An 18,958-nucleotide genomic window follows, 5' to 3' on the forward strand; every position below is an offset into this window, starting at 1 on the left:
GGCTGTAGAGAACAGTGGGTTTGTGTTATGCAGTAGGGCTGTAGAGAACAATGGGTTTGTGTTGTGCAGTAGAGCTATAGAGAACAGTGGGGTTGTTTTATGCAGTAGAGCTCTAGAGAAGAGTGGGTTTGTGTTATGCAGTAGGGCTATAGAGAACAGTGGGTTTGTGTTATGCAGTAGGGCTGTAGAGAACAGTGGGTTTGTTATGCAGTAGGGTTATAGAGAACAGTGGGTTTGTATTATGCAGTAGGGCTGTAGAGAACAGTGGGTTTGTGTTATGCAGTAGGGCTGTAGAGAACAGTGGGTTTGTGTTATGCAGTAGGGTTATAGAGAACAGTGGGTTTGTGTTATGCAGTATGGCTGTAGAGAACAGTGGGGTTGTGTTATGCAGTAAGGCTGTAGAGAACAGTGGGTTTGTGTTATGCAGTAGGGCTATAGAGAACAGTGGGTGTGTGTTATACAGTAGGGCTGTAGAGAACAGTGGGTTTGTGTTATGCAGTAGGGTTATAGAGAACAGTGGGTTTGTGTTATGCAGTAGAGCTGTAGAGAACAGTGGGTTTGTGTTATGCAGTAGGGCTATAGAGAACAGTGGGTTTGTGTTATGCAGAAGGGTTATAGAGAACAGTGGGGTTGTGTTATGCAGTAGGGCTATAGAGAACCGTGGGGTTGTGTTATACAGTAGGGCTGTAGAGAACAGTGGGTTTGTGTTATACAGTAGGGCTATAGAGAACAGTGGGTTTGTGTTATGCAGTAGAGCTATAGAGAACAGTGGGTTTGTGTTATGCAGTAGGGCTGTAGAGAACAGTGGGGTTGTGTTATGCAGTAGAGCTGTAGAGAACTGTGGGGTTGTGTTATGCAGTAGTGCAGGGGCGAAAATCTGATATCAACTTTGGAGGGGACAATTATATGAAATTTTCTCAAGAGCAATTCCTGAGGGGGACACCAAAAGTAGTGCTGTAACACATAGCCTACATTGTAGTATGGTAAATGTATATTGAGGAACCAAAGTAATAAGGTTTTTGCCGTACTCCTAACTACCGGTACCCAAAACTACACAACTAATCACAACAGCAATACCATTGCCTTTAACAAATCTTAGTTCAGTCACCAGTTTAAGTTGAGAGTGGGGGTATCCATGGCATTTTCCAATTATGTTCCTATTTTACAAGTCAAAAAAATTGAGAACCTTTCATAATGTTGCCAAACAAAGACTCAACAAACTTACCTGAGACTCCCTGTCTCTGCCAGTCTGTCCCTGCATATCTGTCCCCAACTCTGCTGTCTGTGTGCCATCTGTTGCCTGCTCTGCCTAAAGACGTCATTGTGAAACATTTCCATTAGAATTTCATTTCTTTCTTATGAACATTTTATCAACTAGTCTTTGAGATATTAGGCTACTAGGGTTCTTACTTTGCGTTTTGGTGTACTGAAAAATACTCTGATGTCCGTCTTTTATTTTTCTGCCATTTTTCTACCTTGTTGGCTGGCTGGCTGGCTGGCTACACACACACACAGTGTGTAGGTTATTTACAGTAGATGGGCTTCTATCATATCTTTTATCATTCTATTTGGGCTTCGATCTAAAAGGTAGCTAGCAAATGTGAAACGGATTAAAATGACAAGAGTTGACAGCTGTATGAGTTCACCATTTACACAACATATGCTGCAACCTTTTGTAATTTTAATAGTTTGTTTCATATTGGCTGGCTTCCAACAATAGCTGAATTTGCAAAGCTAGCGAGCACCAATTCCGTTTCAGTGGTGTTTGCTATAATCTTTGCTACCCGGGTTAAATAAAGGTGAAATAAAATAAATAAATAAAAGTTCCCTTGTGACAATTTAGCTTTTGCAACGAGACCATTAAATATATTTAAGACAATGGTAGAAGAGAGTGTAGTTCTGTTCAGTTTGGACTCCAGTTTATCGCTAACTTTATCACAGGGACTTTGAAGCACTAACTTACATCATCTGCATGCTGATCTTGGAATAAATTGACGATAGCAAAGATTCCATCTTTGACGAGGCCACATAAATGGAATAGGTACTAGCTAGCTTAATAGTTCATATTTGCGCGCTAGCTCTGCATATTCAGCTAGTGTGTGTGCGCGATTGACTGGATTAACCTCACGTCAGTTACGTTCATTGAGTGCCTTTCAGACAGTGGATACGAGCCCTCTGTTACCTAGCAAGCTTAGGAACTGGCAGTGGATCAAACCATTGTGAGGCAATGGGTGGGGGGGTTGCAATCTTTTGAAACTTAAAAATGCGCTATTAAGTGTCTATAATCAGCACAATTGCTTTCATTGCGTATTATTAATATTATTTAAATTACATAGTTATGTTTCAGTGATATATTGGGGGGGACAAATCATATTTTTCCCAGGATGGGGGGGGTCGTGTCCCCCCGTCCCCCCCGGGATTTCCGCCCCTGCAGTAGAGCTATAGAGAACAGTGGGGTTGTGTTATGCAGTAGGGCTGTAGAGAACAGTGGGTTTGTGTTATGCAGTAGGGCTGTAGAGAACAGTGGGTTTGTGTTATGCAGTAGGGTTATAGAGAACAGTGGGTTTGTGTTATGCAGTAGGGCTGTAGAGAACAGTGGGTTTGTGTTATGCAGTAGGGTTATAGAGAACAGTGGGTTTGTGTTATGCAGTAGGGCTATAGAGAACAGTTGGTTTGTGTTATGCAGTAGGGCTGTAGAGAACAGTGGGTTTGTGTTATGCAGTAGGGTTATAGAGAACAGTGGGTTTGTGTTATGCAGTAGGGTTATAGAGAACAGTGGGTTTGTTATGCAGTAGGGCTGTAGAGAACAGTATTCTGAACCCAGGGCCCATATCCACAAAGCGTCTTAGAGTAAGAGTGCTGATCTAGGATCATTTTTACCTTTTTAAATTATAATGAATAAGATGATATGGACAGATCCTAGATCATCACTTCTACTCTGAGACGGGCCCTGGTCCTATAGAGCTGAAGGAGTGGAGAGTAGGTAAATAGTGCTGCCCTCTACCATCAGAACAATGTCAGGCAGGTGTTGTCCTCTACCATCAGAACAATGTCAGGCAGGTGTTGTCCTCTACCATCAGAACAATGTCAGGCAGGTGTTGTCCTATACCGTCAGAACAATGTCAGGCAGAGACAGACTGGTCATGATAGGGCAATTCTGGCAAATGCCCGATGGGCTTGTCCATTTTTAGCCTGCTGGGCGGTCTAAATTGGGGGTTTGCCATTATTTGATTAATAATAGGGGCCTTGAGAAACAAAATGGGCCGTTGTGTCAGAAGTGCCTGATTTCTGGTCCCTGTCCGTCTCTGGTGTCAGGTGTTGCCCTCTACAGTCAGAGCAGCCTATCAGGTGTTGTCCTCTACAGTCAGAGCAGCCTATCAGGTGTTGTCCTCTACAGTCAGAGCAGCCTATCAGGTGTTGTCCTCTACAGTCAGAGCAGCCTATCAGGTGTTGTCCTCTACAGTCAGAGCAGCCTATCAGGTGAGGACATTCTACTGCTTTTAGGTCTTAGATAACATGTCAAATGGAAATGAAATGGTTGGTTGTTGGCAGTGGTGTAAAGTACTTAAGTACAAATACTTGAAAGTACTACTTAAGTAGTTTTTGAGGGTATCTGTACTTTACTATTTATATTTTTGACAACTTTTGTTTTTATTTCACTACATTCCTAAAGATTTTTTAAAACTTTTTACTCTATCTTTTCCCTGACACCCAAAAGTACTCGTTACATGTTGAATGCTTAGCAGGACTGAAAATGGTCCAATTCACACACTTATCAAGAGAACATCCCTGGTCATCCCTACTGCCTCTGATCTGGCGGACTCACTAAACACAAATGCTTCGTGTGTAAATGATGTCTGAATGTTGGAGCATGCCCCTGGCTATCCGTAATTAAAAAACAAGAAAATGGTGCCGTCTGGTTTGCTTAATATAAGGAATTTGAAAAGATTTATACTTTTACTTTTGATACTTAACTATATTTAAACCCAAAAACTTTTTGACTTTTACTCAAATAGTATTTTACTGGGTTACTTTCACTTACTTGAGTCATTTTCTATTAAAGTATCTTTACTTAAGTATGAGAATTGGGTACTTTTTCCACCACTGGTTGTTTGAGCTTGTTGTGTGTGACCAGATATGTTGTGATTATCTGTGCATGTGTGTGTGTGTGTGTGTGTGTGTGTGTGTGTGTGGTGCATGTGTTGCTGACAATGTGCATTCATCAACAGTTAACACACAGAAATATCCAGTTTCATGTTATGTTCCGATATATCAGAATTGTATTTCTACTTATTTAACCTTTATTTAACTAGGCAAGTCAGTTAAGAACAAATTCTTATTTACAATGATGGACTACCAAAAGGCCTTCTGCAGGGACGGGGGCTGGGATTGAAAATACATTCAATTAAATATAAGACAAAACAGGCATCACGACAAGAGAGACAACACAACACTACATAAAGAGAGACCTAAGACAACAACATAGCAAGGCAGCAACACAACATGGCAACAACATGGTAGCAGGACAAAACAGGGTACAAACATTATTGGACACAGACAACAGCACAAAGGCCAAGAAGGTAGAGACAACAATACATCACACAAAGCAGCCACAACTGTCAGTAAGTGTCCATGATTGAATCTTTGAATGAAGAGATTGAGATAAAACTGTCCAATTTGAGTGTTTGTTGCAGCTCGTTCCAGTCAATAGCTGCAGCGAACAGAAAAGAGGAGCGACCCAGGGATGTGTGTGCTTTGGGGACCTTTAACAGAATGTGACTGGCAGAACGGGTGTTGTATGTGGAGCATGAGGGCTGCAGTAGATGTCGGGAGAGTGAAGGCTAGGGTGTCATCTGAAAAGCTGTCCATGGGCTACTGTAGCCAGTAACTTGTTAGGCAAATGTTGATACGCGTTATGAATGATTGACTAGGAGCAAAGGTATGTCTGGCACATAGGTCTACATTTTGTCCATGCCCATCAGCCATTTAAACTAGGTTGTTATCCGGCATGCTCTCTGAGACTCTGACATAACAAGACCTAATCTGTTTGAGTCCAATATAACATTTCCTAGTTTTATCATTGAGTGGTTAGTGTTTAGCCAGTCCGCTACCTTGACACTGTTCTGTGAAACGGATACTTCGTGAACGTAGATGTCATGATTCGCTTTGACGAATCGTCTGGAGTTCGCTGAACTGGGAAGCCACGTCGCTCATTGGCCAGCATTAGTTCCTTTTGACTACTTCGGCTTCTGCTATTGGCTGAGCCGCAGTCAGCCTGCCCGTGGACCCGCCTCCTCCCAGCAAAAAAGACAGATTCTGATTGATCATTTAAAGGCAGTCTTTCTGTTCATCCTTCCAGTACGCTTCTCCACCGTTTTGACATAGTGTTTCAGCCAGCCAGTCTTACCGCACGACCCAAGCGGACACCAAGCTCCCAGCGGTACCAGGTGAAGCCTCGGTGAGTTCCCCTATGCGCTGTCATCTCTGTGTCTCTCGCTCTCTCTCTCTCTCTCTGTCACACACACACACACACACACACACACACACACACACACACACAAAACCACCAAATAACTCTGCACACACTAGGACGCACAGACATGTGACATGTCGAACCCACCGCGCGGTACTGCCCTAGCTGTTGTGTGGCTCATAAAGCTGCTTTTCAATCGTCTTTGCAAGACACATCTGCACTTAGTTAGCAATGACTTTGGACACCTTCTGTGTTGACGTGAGCGCTTTTGCCTATATCCTAGTTAGCAATACAATACTGTAGAGTAGGTAGTCTTTCTAGCTAGTGAATAGGTCACCTGCGCTGCCAGACAGGCTACTAGTCTATAACGTCACTACACTGTAGCGCTGCTGTCCTATGCAGCCTAGAGAATAGATGGTCATTTCGTTTTGTGTCGCTTTTACTCTGCGTTCTTTTAGTCTGCTGCAGACTCAATTCTTCTTGCCTCTTCTCTGCGGAAGGGATCCAGACTGATCCAGTCGGAACCGGTTCATGAGGCACTAGGCTACAGTTGTTGTGCAACAGTGCAGTGCTCTTCTGATAGCGCCCAGTGGAAGGCAGTTTATTCTGGTTCTAACAGCGGCTAGGATTCATTTGCATAACAATAGCCGGTAACACTTTTACTTTAAGGATATCTATTATCTCTTAGTCCAGAGTTTGCAGGTATAGTCCCATTTAATTAATAACGATAACTACTTGTATAGGATCTCTGTGTAATGCATCATAATGTGGTTAGAATGCATCATAAGGATGTCAATAGGAAAAGTAGTGCTTTAGACAGGGAACCTGTCAGGTTACTGTAGGTCACAGCCTAGACCATGTGAGTGGGAATGTTGTTGTGGGATCACTGGCTCCATGAAGGCTTTAGTACACAACCACGTCAACTTCTGACAGCATGGATATGTTCCCAAATGGCACCTTGCCTATTCCCTATTTAGTGCACTACTTTAGCCTCATAGTCCCTGTTCAAAAGTAGTGCACTATATAGGGAATAGGGTGCCATTTGAGATGCACCCAGCACTCTCCAAGTCCCTACAGAGACAGATGGGGACAGACGGTGGTGGAAGGCTAGAATAGAGTAGACTGAACTTCCCAGGGTTGGGCTGGAGGAACTCAATTCAACCTGTAGTGCTGTTGATCTAGCACCTTTTACAGAGAGTCATGTAACGTCTCATTTTGATGTTACACAACGATCACAACACCGTAGACACCACTCAGAGCTCTGTCTATATGGGGGGAAAGGTATACCCAAAACAGGCTTCAGTTCAAATGAAATATCTATCAGATTGACACAGAGTGCTCCTTTTTCTTCATTTTCCAGCATAGTCACCAGTTGAAGTATCCTGGGTTAAGGAATCATAGTCACCAGTTGAAGTATCCTGGGGTAAGGGATGATAGTCACCAGTTGAAGTATCCTGGGTTAAGGGATGATAGTCACCAGTTGAAGTATCCTGGGGTAAGGGATGATAGTCACCAGTTGAAGTATCCTGGGTTAAGGGATGATAGTCACCAGTTGAAGTATCCTGGGGTAAGGGATGATAGTCACCAGTTGAAGTATCCTGGGGTAAGGGATGATAGTCACCAGTTGAAGTATCCTGGGGTAAGGGATGATAGTTACCAGTTGAAGTATCCTGGGGTAAGGGATGATAGTCACCAGTTGAAGTATCCTGGGGTAAGGGATGATAGTCACCAGTTGAAGTATCCTGGGGTAAGGGATGATAGTCACCAGTTGAAGTATCCTGGGGTAAGGGATGATAGTCACCAGTTGAAGTATCCTGGGGTAAGGGATGATAGTCACCAGTTGAAGTATCCTGGGTTAAGGGATGATAGTCACCAGTTGAAGTATCCTGGGGTAAGGGATGATAGTCACCAGTTGAAGTATCCTGGGGTAAGGGATGATAGTCACCAGTTGAAGTATCCTGGGGTAAGGGATGATAGTCACCAGTTGAAGTATCCTGGGGTAAGGGATGATAGTCACCAGTTGAAGTATCCTGGGGTAAGGGATGATAGTCACCAGTTGAAGTATCCTGGGGTAAGGGATGATAGTTACCAGTTGAAGTATCCTGGGTTAAGGAATGATAGTCACCAGTTAAGTATCCTGGGGTAAGGGATGATAGTTACCAGTTGAAGTATCCTGGGTTAAGGAATGATAGTCACCAGTTAAGTATCCTGGGGTAAGGAATGTTTTCTGGATTTTAGCTGTGTTTATCTCAGAGCTTTGATGTTTCCTCTTCCTGTCTCTGGGGCTCTATAGCTGCTTGCCGTACTGCTGCATCCTTCATAAACAAGTAGAAAATATATACACAGGTTATGAAGGTGTGTGTGTGTGTGTGTGTGTGTGTGTGTGTGTGTGTGTGTGTGTGTGTGTGTGTGTGTGTGTGTGTGGTCAAACCTCTCTGTTCAGTATCACTGGTTATGAAGACTTCTCTCTCTCTGTGTGTTCAGTATCACTGGTTATGAAGACTTCTCTTTTTCTCTGTCTCTCTCTCTCTGTGTTGTCAAACCTCTCTGTTCAGTGTCACAGGTTATGAAGACTCTCTGTGTGTTGTCAAACCTCTCTGTTCAGTGTCACAGGTTATGAAGACTCTCTCTGTGTTGTCAAACCTCTCTGTTCAGTATCACAGGTTATGAAGACTTCTCTCTCTCTCTCTCTGTGTGTTGTCAAACCTCTCTGTTCAGTATCACAGGTTATGAAGACCTCTCTCTCTCTCTGTGTGTGTTGTCAAACCTCTCTGTTCTGTATCACAGGTTATGAAGACTCTCTCTGTGTGTGTTGTCAAACCTCTCTGTTCAGTATCACAGGTTATGAAGACTCTCTCTGTGTGTGTTGTCAAACCTCTCTATTCAGTGTCACAGGTTATCAAGACCTCTCTCTCTCTCTTTCCCTCTCTCCCTCCCTGTGTTGTCAAACCTCTCTGTTCAGTATTACTATCTGCAGTGTTCAATAATAATAACCCCCACTGTAGCAGTGATTACACAACACTAGAGCTACTCTGTCAGTGGTCTCTCCCAGGACCGTTCCTATAGTTACAGTGGTCTCTCCCAGGACCGTTCCTATAGTTACAGTGGCCTCTCCTAGGACCGTTCCTATAGTTACAGTGGTCTCTCTCAGGACCGTTGCTATAGTTACAGTGGTCTCTCCCAGGACCGTTCCTATAGTTACAGTGGTCTCTCTCAGGACCGTTGCTATAGTTACAGTGGTCTCTCCCAGGACCGTTCCTATAGTTACAGTGGTCTCTCCCAGGACCGTTCCTATAGTTACAGTGGTCTCTCCCAGGACCGTTCCTATAGTTACAGTGGTCTCTCCCAGGACCGTTCCTATAGTTACAGTGGTCTCTCCCAGGACCGTTCCTATAGTTACAGTGGTCTCTCCCAGGACCGTTCCTATAGTTACAGTGGTCTCTCCCAGGACCGTTCCTATAGTTACAGTGGTCTCTCCCAGGACCGTTCCTATAGTTACAGTGGTCTCTCCCAGGACCGTTCCTATAGTTACAGTGGTCTCTCCCAGGACCGTTCCTATAGTTACAGTCGTTTCTCCCAGGACCGTTCCTATAGTTACAGTGGTCTCTCTCAGGACCGTTGCTATAGTTACAGTGATCCCTCTCAGGACCGTTCCTATAGTTACAGTGACCCCTCTCAGGACCGTTCCTATAGTTACAGTGACCCCTCTCAGGACCGTTGCTATAGTTACAGTGATGATAGTCACCAGTTGAAGTATCCTGGGGTAAGGGATGATAGTCACCAGTTGAAGTATCCTGGGGTAAGGGATGATAGTCACCAGTTGAAGTATCCTGGGGTAAGGGATGATAGTCACCAGTTGAAGTATCCTGGGGTAAGGGATGATAGTCACCAGTTGAAGTATCCTGGGGTAAGGGATGATAGTTACCAGTTGAAGTATCCTGGGTTAAGGAATGATAGTCACCAGTTAAGTATCCTGGGGTAAGGGATGATAGTTACCAGTTGAAGTATCCTGGGTTAAGGAATGATAGTCACCAGTTAAGTATCCTGGGGTAAGGAATGTTTTCTGGATTTTAGCTGTGTTTATCTCAGAGCTTTGATGTTTCCTCTTCCTGTCTCTGGGGCTCTATAGCTGCTTGCCGTACTGCTGCATCCTTCATAAACAAGTAGAAAATATATACACAGGTTATGAAGGTGTGTGTGTGTGTGTGTGTGTGTGTGTGTGTGTGTGTGTGTGTGTGTGTGTGTGTGGTCAAACCTCTCTGTTCAGTATCACTGGTTATGAAGACTTCTCTCTCTCTGTGTGTTCAGTATCACTGGTTATGAAGACTTCTCTTTTTCTCTGTCTCTCTCTCTCTGTGTTGTCAAACCTCTCTGTTCAGTGTCACAGGTTATGAAGACTCTCTGTGTGTTGTCAAACCTCTCTGTTCAGTGTCACAGGTTATGAAGACTCTCTCTGTGTTGTCAAACCTCTCTGTTCAGTATCACAGGTTATGAAGACTTCTCTCTCTCTCTCTCTGTGTGTTGTCAAACCTCTCTGTTCAGTATCACAGGTTATGAAGACCTCTCTCTCTCTCTGTGTGTGTTGTCAAACCTCTCTGTTCAGTAAGTTATGAAGCTCTCTCAGTATCACAGGTTATGAAGACTCTCTCTGTGTGTGTTGTCAAACCTCTCTATTCAGTGTCACAGGTTATCAAGACCTCTCTCTCTCTCTTTCCCTCTCTCCCTCCCTGTGTTGTCAAACCTCTCTGTTCAGTATTACTATCTGCAGTGTTCAATAATAATAACCCCCACTGTAGCAGTGATTACACAACACTAGAGCTACTCTGTCAGTGGTCTCTCCCAGGACCGTTCCTATAGTTACAGTGGTCTCTCCCAGGACCGTTCCTATAGTTACAGTGGCCTCTCCTAGGACCGTTCCTATAGTTACAGTGGTCTCTCTCAGGACCGTTGCTATAGTTACAGTGGTCTCTCCCAGGACCGTTCCTATAGTTACAGTCGTTTCTCCCAGGACCGTTCCTATAGTTACAGTGGTCTCTCTCAGGACCGTTGCTATAGTTACAGTGATCCCTCTCAGGACCGTTCCTATAGTTACAGTGACCCCTCTCAGGACCGTTCCTATAGTTACAGTGACCCCTCTCAGGACCGTTGCTATAGTTACAGTGACCCCTCTCAGGACCGTTCCTATAGTTACAGTGACCCCTCTCAGGACCGTTCCTATAGTTACAGTGACCCCTCTCAGGACCGTTCCTATAGTTACAGTGGCCTCTCCCAGGACCGTTCCTATAGTTACAGTGGTCTCTCCCAGGACCGTTCCTATAGTTACAGTGACCTCTCCCAGGACCGTTCCTATAGCTACAGGTTGTTGTTGTTGTCCAGTCAATCACATTTTATTTTATAAAGCCCTTTCTTACATCCGGAGTTATCACAAAGTGCTTAACACGTGGTTGTTATGTTAATCACCGCCACATGGGATTGGGTGGAGTGGTGGCGTCTTGCGGCATGTCGTTTAGCTAGTTGAGCGAATTGGAGAGAACTACCCTTAACAGCAGCTTTTCTCATCACCGCTGGTGTTTTGCAAGGAAAAGTATCAACCCAGAAACATCTTTTGTGTGTGTGTGTGGCCTCATTTGCATCCTTTTGCATTCCAACTCTTGCACAAGCTCAGTCTGAGTTATAGCAGTAGACTTGATTGTTTTTTGGATCATTGTCTTGCTGCATCAACCAGCTGTGCTTCAGCTCAAAGACAGCTGGCCTGACATTCTCCTGTATACAGAGCAGAATTCATGGTTCCTTCTATTAGGGCAAGTTGTCCAGGTCCTGAAGCAGCAAAGCATCTCCAAACCATCACACTACCACCACCATGCTGACCGTTGGTGTGAGGTTCTTACTGTGGAATGCGGTGTTTGGGACCCATGTCGTCCAAAAAGTTTACTCAAATTTGCCAAAAAAGCACCTGGATGATCATCAAGACTCTTGGAAGAGTAATATAACTTTTTGGAGGGCACTGTAATTCATATCATAGGTCAAATTTTTTCCCTCTTCTGTTAAGAGGAAAAAAAATATATATATATGTATTTTCTTTCTCTTCTCTTAAGTCAAACAGCAGTTACCTTGCCTACATCAGTCAAATGAAGAGTAGCCAGTTTCTGCTCTGCTTGCTTTTACAACTCAGAGAAAAAGCGCAACACACACAGACAGCAGCTGCCTCCATTCATCCTGTAAACCAACCTTTCAGAAGCTTAGCCTTCACACAGCCTGTCTGCACGCTCTGTAGTATGGTCCTAAAGCAGACCGATGTCCCCAGTGAAAGTTGCACCCCTGGCCAATGGTGACTTAAAAAAAAAAACGTACAGAGCTGAATGTCTTCGATAGGAGAAAACTGAAGATGCCTCAACAACATTGTAGTTACTCCACAATACTAACCTAAATGACAGAGTGAAAAGAAGGGAGTCTGTACAGAATAAAAATATTCCAAAACATACATCCTGTTTGCAACAAGGAACTAAAGAAATACTGCAAACATGTGGATTAAGAAAATAACTTTGTCCTGAATACAAAGCATTATGTTTGGGCCAAATCCAACACAACACATCACTGAGTACCAAGCATGGTGGTTGCTGCATCATGTTATGGGTATGCTTGTCATCTGCAAGGACTTCAGAGTTTTTGTTTGAGGATACAAAATAAACGGAATAGAGCTAAGCCCAGGCAAAATCTTAGAGGAAAAACTGGTTTAGTCTGCTTTCCAACAGACACTGGGAGACAAATTTAGCTTTTCAGCAGGACAATAACCTAAAACACACAAAAAATACAATTAAATCCATTTTAATCCCACCTTGTAACACAACAATGTGGAAACAATCTAGGGTTGTGAATACTTTCTGAAGGCACTGTATAATACACAAAAAAGCAAACTAACTGCAACAACTGAGAAATTAAAACAACAAGGGCTCATGTGTATGACATGGTGGGAGTTACTGTCTATTATATTATGACTGTCACGTCCTGACCATAGTAAAATGTTATTTTCTATGGTAGAGTAGGTCAGGGCGTGACGGGGGTGTTTTTCTATATTTTGTATTTCTATGTGCATGTTCTAGTTTTGTATTTCTATGTTGGTTTTGTTTGGGATGATCTCCAATTAGAGGCAGCTGGTCCTCGTTGTCTCTAATTGGAGATCATACTTAAGTAGGTTTTTTTTCCACCTGGGTTTGTGGGAGATTATCTTTGAGTAGTGTATGTTTCACATATTATGACAGACCAGGATATAATCTGCAGCTAGATCTACTGTCTCTATTATATTATGACAGACCAGGATATAATTTGCAGCTAGATCTACTGTCTCTATTATATTATGACAGACCAGGATATAAGCTGCAGCTAGATCTACTGTCTCTATTATATTATGACAGACCAGGATATCATCTGGATCTAGATCTACAGTCTCTATTATATTATGACAGACCAGGATATAATCTGCAGCTAGATCTACTGTCTCTATTATATTATGACAGACCAGGATATAATCTGCAGCTAGATCTACTCTCTATTATATTATGACAGACCAGGATATAATCTGGAGCTAGATCTACTGTCTCTATTATATTATGACAGACCAGGATATAATCTGCAGCTAGATCTACTGTCTTTATTATATTATGACAGACCAGGATATAATCTGGAGCTAGATCTACTGTCTCTATTATATTATGACAGACCAGGATATCATCTGGATCTAGAGTCTCTATTATATTATGACAGACCAGGATATAATCTGCAGCAAGATCTACTGTCTCTATTATATTATGACAGACCAGGATATAACCTGCAGCTAGATCTACTGTCTCTATTATATTATGACAGACCAGGATATAATCTGGAGCTAGATCTACTGTCTCTATTATATTATGACAGACCAGGATATAATCTGGAGCTAGATCTACTGTCTCTATTATATTATGACAGACCAGGATATAATCTGGAGCTAGATCTACTGTCTCTATTATATTATGTTTAATAATGTTTTTCTATGGTGCCCTGACTCTATTGCCAGGTTATGGTCAGTGAGTCTGTACGCTGTTCATTTCTTCCTTTGTTTGAATTCTTTGATTTTGACGAGGTGTTGTGCTTTGATATCTCTATTTATTATCTGGTAACGTTGAAGTTTATAATTAAATGAAATTTTAGTTTTGCCAATAATTAGTGTATGAATTTTGGATAGAGATTTCTATTTGTTTTAATGTAGTTATTGATGGGTTGAATGGTTGAAATTAGCTGGTGCTTTTGGGCTAGTTGTCTAAATATTCACTCTCTGGGTTGTGGTGTTTGCATAAGAAAGCCTTGTGATGATAATATTCTGGATTATAGTGTGATGATAATATTCTGGATTATAGTGTGATGATAATATTCTGGATTACAGTGTGATGATAATATTCTGGATTACAGTGTAATGATAATATTCTGGATTACAGTGTGATGATAATATTCTGGATTATAGTGTGATGATAATATTCTGGATTACAGTGTGATGATAATATTCTGGATTACAGTGTGATGATAATATTCTGGATTACAGTGTGATGATAATATTCTGGATTACAGTGTGATGATAATATTCTGGATTACAGTGTGTTAGCTAGAGTCCAGAATCTGTACTAGGGGGAATCTCCCAAGTTCTGCCCTACAGGCTATGTTTGGGGCAATATATGTGCACACCTACAATAGTTATACTAAATTCCAGGTGTACAATTTGATGATGTATATTTTAAATTGTACATTGGAGTTATGACAGAGTAAAATAATTTAAGCCAAATTGTAATTGTTCGGTTACATTTATACAGGGTCTTTCTAATTGCAAAAAGTTCTCTGCGTGCTTTATCTGTTAGACTTTATGGCCACGGCAAACCACCCAGATGAACTTCTAGTCAGACCAAGGTCAGTATAGTTGGTGCTGTGTTTCAGGGATGTTCCTCCCAGGGTGAAATCGTCTCTCTCATCTCTCTCGTTGCCAGGGTGACTGATTTTACACCATGGTTCTGTGATGAGGTTATTAACTCTGTTTGCGTTTCAGCTGAACACTATCACTGTAGGACAGGCTGACTGTATAGGACTGAACACTGTAGGACAGGCTGACTGTATAGGACTGAACACTGTAGGACAGGCTGACTGTATAGGACTGAACACTGTAGGACAGGTTGACTGTATAGGACTGAACACTGTAGGACAGGCTGACTGTATAGGACTGAACACTGTAGGACAGGCTGACTGTATAGGACTGAACACTGTAGACTTCAGTACCAGAGACGCTCCCTGTCTGTCATGTGGACTTCAGTACCAGAGACGCTCCCTGTCTGTCATGTGGACTTCAGTACCAGAGACGCTCCCTGTCTGTCATGTGGACTTCAGTACCAGAGAGTATATACAAGTCAAATGACATGACGTAACAGGATCTACAGTAGAGGAATCCTGTCTCTGGCCTCTCAGAAATACACCCTGCACTCTCCCTTTGTCCTGTCCTGCCTCAGTAGATCTGATTTCACATCTGATGTATAGCTGCATGTTGTAGTATCTCTACAGGGGCCATGCCAAAGAGGATGTCATGGAACTATATTTAACTGTCACTTTTAGCATTAGCGCTATGCAGCCTAAAGGTCAGAGGTTAAATGATCATAACAACCATGTAGTCAGTCAGTAGAATTCTGATTAAACATTGAGGGGGGATTTTCCCAGTCACAGATGAACACTAGTTTTGGACTAAGAAGCATTTTCAATGGAGAATGTAAATTGAACTAGGCTTAATCTGTGTCCTGGAAACAGGTCCTGGGTATTCTGCTTGTCTGTACACGGGGTATGGTAGTAGTGTTTCCACCTGTAGTTAGGTCCCAGAGGGATCTCTCTGTCCTGGTTTCATGTAGAACAGTGGGCCAGACATAATGTGGGTTAGTATGTACACACACACAGTGGATGTCACTGTCTCATAGGGTCATGCTGTAGGGAGAGTGGCGAGACTGTTATGACTGGTCATGTGTGTTGTCTCATTGTTGTCAGATGAATCATGACTCTCTGGTAGCAGTCCATACATTACAACCTGTATCTGTCTGTTGTTGCTGAACGGTCCATACATTACAACCTGTATCTGTCTGTTGTTGCTGAACGGTCCATACATTACAACCTGAATCTGTCTGTCGTTACTGAACGGTCCATATATTACAACCTGTATCTGTCTGTTGTTGCATCATCACTGAACGGTCCATACATTACAACCTGTATCTGTCTGTTGTTGCTGAACGGTCCATACATTACAACCTGTATCTGTCTGTTGTTGCTGAACGGTCCATACATTACAACCTGTATCTGTCTGTTGTTGCTGAACGGTCCATACATTACAACCTGTATCTGTCTGTCGTTGCTGAACGGTCCATATATTACAACCTGTATCTGTCTGTTGTTGCATCATCACTGAACGGTCCTGTCATGACGTTGGCCTGTGGGTAAGGTTTATGACCCCCCCCCATAAATACCTTTCTCCCTTCCCCTCTCTGAATCTACTGAAGGACTTGAATAGCCTGTGTTAAATATAGAGAGTCTGGGAACATCAAACAAATGGGGAAAGGTACCACATATTTTGTTAATAAAACCAGTTGGAAATATGCTTGGGAACGTAATGAGTATGGATTTCATTTCAGTTGTCATCTGAGACATTATGACTGATGACAGGACGACAAACTGTATCTGAGAAAGTATACGCCCTCTAGTTATCAGAGTCACATGGAATTGTTATGCAATTGAAATGTTTGATATTGAAAATGTTTGTTAGGAGATGAAATGTAATTTTAGCTTCCGAATGAGAGATTTGGGTTTTCATAAGGAAAGTGCCCTGCTCTATCAGTGGCCCAACCCTGTGAAGAGACAGGGGTTATAAACGATGAAACACCTCCCTCCCCCTCTCCACTATATAATCCTTTGACGAAAAGATAACCAGGTTTTGTTCCAGTGCGGGAGGTCTGCAGCCTCTACGTTAGAAGGACACACATGTCAAGAACAGAACTAAGCCAACCTCGGCGTGAGCTTTGCTGGCGAATGGTATGAACTTTGAGCTTATTCACTACAGAAGTGCTACTTCCTAGCCGTTGAGTTAGCAGCGGCCGCTGCTTACGTGGGCTAGGAAAGGACGGACGAGGGATCCTGTCTAACAACCAGACGAAGATACCACCACGTATCCAATTGACCACCATTGACATTCTTCCGGCCAGGAAGATCTGTTGGCCAACCCGGCCAGCATCTACGACCAATCTACCGAAGCGCAGCTCAGAGTACATATTTATTGCATTTTCCTTTTCCAAATGGGCGGTAATTTAGAATGCATAAGATAATGTATTTACGATAGCATAGCTGCTGTTTCTCTGTTCCTAAATCTTCCCGCTCTTTCATTCAAGCCCAACCCCCTTTCCTTTGTGTAACCAGCCGTCATATCTGTTCCGTCTACCGGGACGTTTTCTGTATGACATCATTGTATTCTGTGTATTTGTAATTCTGTGTGATTAGTTAGGTATTTAGTAAATAAATAATTAAACCCAATTTTGTATTGCTGATTCAACTTGTTCGTGAAGGGTTCGTGAAGATAGCCAAGAATTTACAACTTTCATTATGAGACTGAAAATAAGACAAGGGTTAATATTGACTGCTATCGATGTAAAATATTACAAAGTATTTTAAGAGTTTATTCGGAAGATAACAGCTCTATAAACGTTCTTCCGTGGTGCCCCGACTTTCTAGTTAATTACATTTACATGATTAGCTTAATCAGGTAATATTAATTACAGAGAAATCATTTTATAAGTTAGCATGTCATATCACTTAATCCGGCATAGCCAAAGACACGACAGTCCATACATTACAACCTGTATCTGTCTGTTGTTGCTGAACGGTCCATACATTACAACCTGTATCTGTCTGTTGTTGCTGAACGGTCCATACATTACAACCTGTATCTGTCTGTTGTTGCTGAACGGTCCATACATTACAACCTGTATCTGTCTGTTGTTGCTGAACGGTCCATACATTACAACCTGTATCTGTCTGTTGTTGCTGAACGGTCCATACATTACAACCTGTATCTGTCTGTCGTTGCTGAACGGTCCATACATTACAACCTGTATCTGTCTGTCGTTGCTGAACGGTCCATACATTACAACCTGTATCTGTCTGTTGTTGCTGAACGGTCCATATATTACAACCTGTATCTGTCTGTCGTTGCTGAACGGTCCATATATTACAACCTGTATCTGTCTGTTGTTGCTGAACGGTCCATACATTACAACCTGTATCTGTCTGTTGTTGAATCGTCACTGAGCGTCTGTGGTCTATCTACACTCGCCCGGTCATTCCTAGAATTTATTTTTATACACCTGATAGGTGCAGAGAAATGTGTTGTTTTACAGGGTCAACCATAGTAGTACATTACTCCTGGAGGAAATTGGGGTGAAGTGCCTTGCTCAAGGGCACGTCGGCATATTTTTGACCTTGTCTGCTGGGGTATTGGAACCAGTGATCTTTCAGTTACTGGCCAAACACTCTAACAGCTAGGATATCTGCCACCCTAGAGAGAGTTAGAGAGGTAGGGGGGAGAAGGGAGAGGTAGGGGGGGAGAGGGAGAGAGGTAGGGGGACTACCTGCTGCCCCTAGAAGCAACACCCAGGTTACGTCCTCGTGTTATAACGCGACACCCAGGTTACGTCCTCGTGTTATAACGCGACACGCGGGTTACGTCCTCGTGTTATAACGCGACACCCAGGCTACGTCCTCGTGTTATAACACGACAGATAGAGGACACAGGTGTACAAGCCAGATTCATTCATGAATGTCTTTCTACTTTTGTGTGTCATTCATTCTCCATTCTCGCTAAACACTGGATTCTCTGACTGAGTGAGAACCGTGTGTGTGTGTGTGTGTGTGTGTGTGTGTGTGTGTCAGCCCTCTGCTCAGTGACAGAATGAAGTGGAGACCCCTGATGAATAATGATCAGTTCAGTTTTATAACAGAGAGAGGAAAGATCTGGAGACTGGCTTCTCTGTTAACATGGAGAGGTGAGAGAGGAAAGATCTGGAGACTGGCTTCTCTGTTAACATGGAGCGGTGAGAGAGGAAAGATCTGGAGACTGGCTTCTCTGTTAACATGGAGCGGTGAGAGAGGAAAGACCTGGAGACTGGCTTCTCTGTTAATATGGAGAGGTGAGAGAGGAAAGATCTGGAGACTGGCTTCTCTGTTAACATGGAGCGGTGAGAGAGGAAAGACCTGGAGACTGGCTTCTCTGTTAACATGGAGAGGTGAGAGAGGAAAGATCTGGAGACTGGGACTATATGATTATATGACTATACGACCGGGACTATATGACTATACCACTGTGACTATATGACTATACCACTGGGACTGTGTGACTATATGACTATACCACTGTGACTATATGACTATACCACTGGGACTGTG

The 18,958-nt window shown here is 42.9% G+C and overlaps 1 protein-coding gene across 2 annotated transcripts in view; it reads left to right on the forward strand.

Annotated features, from left to right (window-relative positions):
• The first annotated feature begins 4,790 nt into the window (after nucleotides 1-4,790).
• LOC106592407 (4-aminobutyrate aminotransferase, mitochondrial) overlaps nucleotides 4,791-18,958 on the forward strand; it is a 60,736-nt gene continuing 46,568 nt past the window's right edge. The window contains exon 1 of one of the 2 annotated variants that reach the window (XM_045719679.1): nucleotides 4,791-5,458. The gene's annotated coding sequence lies outside the window, so the exon portion shown is untranslated. The remainder of the gene's footprint in view (nucleotides 5,459-18,958) is intronic. The other variant, XM_045719680.1, reaches the window with a different exon arrangement.

Source organism: Salmo salar, chromosome ssa06, assembly GCF_905237065.1.
Source record: "Salmo salar chromosome ssa06, Ssal_v3.1, whole genome shotgun sequence".
Classification (NCBI taxonomy): domain Eukaryota; kingdom Metazoa; phylum Chordata; class Actinopteri; order Salmoniformes; family Salmonidae; genus Salmo; species Salmo salar.